Here is a 6,018-nt window from a genome sequence, read left to right on the forward strand (position 1 = left end):
TTCTGGTTTTGGAATTTTCAGCCTTTCTGCGCTGGTTTCTCCCCATCTTTGTGGTTTTGTCTACCTTTGGTCTTTGATGTTCGTGACCTATGGATGGGGTTTTGGTGTCGACGTCCTTTTTGTTGATGTTGATGGAATTCCTTTCTTTGTTAGTTTTCCTTGTAACAAGTCAGTTGGAGTTTGCTGGAGGTCTGCTCCAGACCCTGTTTGCCTCAGTTGGAAATGCAGAAATCACCCACCTTCTGTTTTGTTTGTTTGTTTGTTTGTTTTTGAGATGGAGTCTAGCTCTGTCACCCAGGCTGGAGTGCAGTGGCCCAATCTCGGCTCACTGCAAGTTCCGCCTCCCAGGTTGACGCCATTCTCCTGCCTCAGCCTCCCGAGTAGCTGGGACTACAGGCGCTCGCCACCACGCCCGGCTAATTGTTTTTTGTATTTTTAGTAGAGACAGGGTTTCACCATGTTAGCCAGAATGGTCTCCATCTCCTGACCTCGAGAAATCACCCACCTTCTGCCTCGGTCTCGCTGGGAGCTGCAGACCAGAGCTTTTCCTATTTGGCCATCTTGCCAGAAATCAGAGTAACAAGATTTAATATTGTAGTTGCCTATGCTGACGAGCCTTTGAGGAAGTCTCACTAATCATTTTCAGCCAATTATCTTGAGTTGTTTATAAAAAACAATTTCTACTTTGCTGTGGTTATGTGAATGTTTGCCTCTGTATATGTTATTTGAGGTGTTTAACGTATGACACATGGCTACCATTAGTGTTGAAACTGTGAAGACGTTTAGCTGTTCAGTCTTCCTTGATAGTAGTACTTAGTTATCAGAGATTGAAAGGACATTTGCTCACCTCTGTCTCATTGTGTGAGATGAAAACACAATGTTATTTCCAATGACATGTATGGAAGTTTCATTCTTTTAATCTGGCAGAATCTGGTTCACTTTTTTTGAAACAGGGTCCCACTGTGTTGACAGTTGGAGTGCAATGGTGAGATCATGGCTCACTGCAGCCTCGACTCCCAGGCTCAAACAATCCTCCCACCTCAGCCTCCCAAATAGCTGGGACTACGGGAGACTGCCACCATGCCCAGCTAATTTTTGTGTTTTTTGTACAGACAGGGTTTAACCATGTTGCCCAGGCCAATCCTGAACACGTTTTCTTTTAAAAGACTAGTCAAGCATAGTAGTGAGAATGCTGGTTCACTTTTAAAGTCTCCATATGTGGCCACATTTTAGATTTTATATGCATCAGTAATTTTTGCTGGGTAACCTATTCTATCTGTAGGTAAGAATGGAAGTTCTAGGGCTGGGTGTGGTGGCTCACACTTGTAATCCCAGCAATTTGGGAGGCCAAAGCAGGTGGGTTGCTTGAGCCCAGTAGTTTGAGACCAGCCTGGCAACAATGGTGAAACCCCGTCTCTACAGAAAATTCAAAAATTAGCCAGGCGTGGTGGTGCATGTCTGTGGTCCCAGCTACTCGGGAGGCTGAGGTGGGAGGATTGCTTGAGCCAAGGAGGTGGAGACTGCAGTGAGCTGTGATCACTCCAGCATGGGTGACAGAGTGAGACCCTGTCTGGAAAAAAAGAGAAGTAGAAGTCCTTGTACTGTTGGAATTGTTTAATCAGTGAGCATTCAGAGATATTGGTTATAAATGTTGAGTATGGCTACCAACTGACCACATGGTTATGGGCCAAGGTACAACACGTCTCAGTCACTTGTTTTATTGTAAAAATTCATGTGAATGTCTAAGGTTTTGAAGATTTACACCTGTGTTTTCTAGGAGTTTTATATTTTTCTTTCCTATGCCTTTGTTTTGTTTTCAGGTAAGTTTGGCATGTGGTATAAAGTAGGAGCCCAGCTTTGTTTTCCAGATGCATATCCAGTTGTCCCAGCAGCTGGAATTCACAGCTTACTGCGATTGCAAGGCTTCTGGTTTTCAAGGCCATCACTGAGCAGTAGAGTGGGGGATGTGAATAGGGCAAGTTAAAAGGCCACAAAGATCAGTGTTTTTGCCAAGATTCAGTTGTTTTCTTGAATAAATGCTCCTTAGATTGCTGCAAGCTTTTGGATAATTTCCAGCATATTGAAAAACTTGATTTTAACAATTTTGCCAATATTCTCATCACTGATCGGAGGAGCAGATTTTTTGCAGGGTATTCTCATCACTGATCGGAGGAGCAGATTTTTTGGAGGGTCTTACTCAGCTATTCTGAAAGTCCCTACTCATAGGTTTCTGTTTTGCCTGGGCCATAATCAGATCTCCATATGAAATAATAATTTTGATATATGTATATATTTGGGTCAGAACTTCTTAATGGTGGGCAGGATTTGGACTGACCAACAAAATGCTTAAGGTGGCCTTCTCCTGTCTCTTCAGGACTCTAAAAGACTGTCCTGGGTGGAGGCCGGGCTGTATTCACGAGCAGGCCAGTGGGTGAGAACTATAGGCAGCCAGTGAGACCATGTTGTTTTTGTCCCTGCCAGACTGTTTCTGTGCTCATAGACATGAAAACATCTGGAGATACGTTTGAGCTCGTATTTTTTTTCCCCAGAGATGGACTGCCAATTTCCTCTGCTGTTTATGGTATTCCCCAGAAAATTTATTAGACTTGTACCTCTCCTTTAGAATGAATTTGGGAGAGACCAGTGTTAAAGGGGGTAATTGGAGAGACCAGGGAAGGCTTCCTGCAGGAGCTATGAGTTTTGACCTAGTCCTACAGAGTGAGCAAGAGCTGATTAGTTGAAGAAAATAGGTGGTGAGTAAGAAGTAGTTAAATTTAACACAAGCCATGAAGATTATACATAATTATTTCCCCCTCACTGAGCCAATGCAAGAATAAAACCCAGGCTTATCCCTGGAAGAAACTATTCTGTGATCCCCACCCCCCAAAAAAAAAAAAACCCACCGAAATCCTGTCTCTACAAAAAAGACAGAAATTATCAGGGTGTGGTGGCACATGCCGGTAGTCCTAGCTGCTTGGGAGGCTGAGGTGGGAAGATTGCTTCTTGAGGTCGGGAGGTCCAGGCTGCTCTGAGCCTTGATCCCACTACTGCACTCCAGCCTGGGTAACAGAGTGAGACTCTGTCTCAAATAAATAAATAAATAAGGAGGGGAGGCTGTATATTGTAGTCATAAAAAATTCAAGACCGGATGTCAGACAACTTAAGTTCAAATGACGGATCTTCTGCTTATTGGCTGTGTGACCCTGGGAAACTTACTTTATCTCTTTGGTCCTATTATCTTTGTCGAATGGGAATATCTACCTGCTTCACAGGTTTGGTGAGAAGTTTAAATGAGAGAATGCATCAGTAGTTCAATGCACAATGTCTTGCACAGAGTGTTTACTAAAAGCCATTTTATTTTATTTTTATTTTATTTATTTGTGTGTTTGTTTATTTGTTGAGACGGAGTCTTGCTCTGTCGCCAGGCTGGAGTGCAGTGGCACAATCTTGGCTCACTGCAACCTCCGCCTCCTGGGTTCAAGCGATTCTCCTGCCTCAGTCTCCCAAGTAGCTGGGACTACAGGCGCACACCACCGCACCCAGCTAATTTTTGTATTTTTAGTAGAGACGGGGTTTTGCCATGTTGGCCAGGATGGTCTTGATCTCTTGACCTTGTGATCTGCCTGCCTTGGCCTCTCAAAGTGCTGGGATTACAGGCATGAGCCACCACGCCCGGCCTATATTTATTTTTTTGAGATGGAGTTTTGCACTCTGTTGCTTAGGCTGGAGTGCAGTGGTGCAATCTTGGCTCACTGCAACCTCTGCCTCCCAGGTTCTAGCGATTCCCCTGCCTCAGCCTCACAAATAGCTGGGATTACAGGCATGTGCTACCACGCCCAGCTAATTTTGTATTTTTAGTAGAAATGGGGTTTTACCATGTTGGCCAGGCTGGTGTTGAACTCCTGGCTTCAAGTGATTCACTGGGCTCGGTCTCCCAGAGTGCTGGGATTACAGGAATGAGCCACTGCGCCCAGCCAATTTTTATTTTTGAGACAGGGTCTTACTCTCTCACCCAGGCTGGAGTGCAGTGGTATCATTTCAGCTCACTGCAACTGATACGGAAGGGGAAAGGGAAGTACAGAGAAGGGAAGAGCATGATCCCTTTAAATGATATGGAAGGAGGGAAGAGTGTGGTCCCTGGCTAGGGCTCTACCCCCGGGCCTATGCCCATGGACTTAGGTGAGGACAGGCATTTTTGTTTTCCTGCCCAAATGTTGCATTTCCCAAGACCACCCTGGCCTGCCATACCACCATCCTGTGCCTATGAAAACCCCAAGACACCAGCAGGCAGACACAGATGTGGCTGAGCTTTGAGAGGAGTACATCAGTGGAGGAACACACAGGTGGCTGGATGTGGAGAGGAACGACTGATAGGTACCAGCACGCTGGGAGGCCATCAACCGGCAGAACGACATGGAGTTTGGCTAGGGCAGTTAGAAAAAAGCCTGGGCCGTGAGCAGCCTGACTCCAGAGGAAAGCCATCTCCCTTCTGGTTCCCCCATCTACTGAGAGCTACTTCCACTTAATAAAATCTTGAACTCATTCTCCAAGCCCACGTGTGATCTGATTCCTCCAGTACACCAAAGCAAGAACTCCAGGATACAGAAAGCTCTCTGTCCTTGCGGTAAGGTAGGAGTCTAATTGAGCTAATGCAAGCTGCCTACGGGCAGCTAAACTAAAAGAACACCCTGTAACACATGCCCGTTGGGGCTTCAGCTGTAAACATTCACCCCTAGACACTGCTATGGGGCTCCCTGCCCATCCGTATGCTCCCATAGAGGTTTGAGAAGCGGGGCACTGAAGAAGTGAGCTATACCCCACATTGCACACCCTGCAAGGGGGACGAGAGAACTTTTCCTTTTTCACAACCTCTGCTTCATGGGCTTAAGTGATCCTCACACTTCAGCCTCCCCAGTAACTGAAAGTACGGGCACGCCATCATGCCCGGCTACATTTTGTATTTTTTTCTAGAGATGCTGTCTCCCTATGTTACTCAGGCTGGTCTCGAACTCCTGGCCTCAAGCGATCTTCCTGCCTCAGCCTCCCAAAGTGCTGGGATTACAGGCGTGAGCCACTGTGCTGGCTGGTGGGCAGCCACATTTTAAATCTCTGAGTCTAGCCATAAATCCAAATATCAAATGCACAAAGCCTAAAAATCGTGTGAGTGTGGTCAAAATAGAAACTGTTTTTGAATGCTTTCTGAAATTTATTTCTGTTCTGTTCACTTTTAGAATTTGGTAGCATCTTGAAAATGCCAACAGTCTCCATCATGTTAGGAAGGATCATATGGAGTGTTTTTTTTTTTTTTTTTGGCTATATTTGAGACAGAACATCTGTGAACAAAAGGTCTCTGAAAAGGAGACTGGAGGAAAGAGACTCTGTTCCAGTGAACTGTTTGCAAACTCAGGAGTCTCAGCCTCCAGTGTAAAACAAAAGTACATTTATAACGAAGGATTGAAGCATGGTTGGTTCTGATTGGTCAATGCAGCTGAGTTCTGGTTGGTCCATATAGCTGAGCCCTGATTGGTCAACACAGCTGAGCTCTGATTGGCTGAGTCAGATGAGCTGTGATTGGTTGGTTAAGGGAAGCGCTGAAAGTCTGAAATATAAGAGTGCTGGTTTTCAGGGAACTCAGAGTATGTGTGTGACCCCTAGTCAGTAAAATGGCTTGTTGGCTTTATTTTACATTTAGGCCCAGTGAGCTGCTCAAGATCCATCTTGAAGGATTGGCTTTTTCAGGTTTATGTTTGTTCATACATGAAAGGAGGAGCACTCACTTTGGGGCTTGGGGGGTGCAGGGCTACAGTAGAGGCAGGGATCAAGCAGAGCGTATTTCCAGGGGCTAGGTGAGATTCAGAGGAATGGAGTCAAGTTCCTGATCAGCTTAACCTCCTACTAGGAGATTCTACTACCTGAACTTTTATCTCCTTGAGTTTTGGAGGTACAAGGTTTTTATTTATTGAATCATCAAACATGCATCGAGGTGGGGTTATGGGGGCAGTAGTTTTTTTTTTTTTT

The sequence above is a fragment of the Rhinopithecus bieti genome, unplaced genomic scaffold (assembly GCF_001698545.2).
Source record: "Rhinopithecus bieti isolate Rb0 unplaced genomic scaffold, ASM169854v2 scaffold_67299, whole genome shotgun sequence".
NCBI lineage: Eukaryota > Metazoa > Chordata > Mammalia > Primates > Cercopithecidae > Rhinopithecus > Rhinopithecus bieti.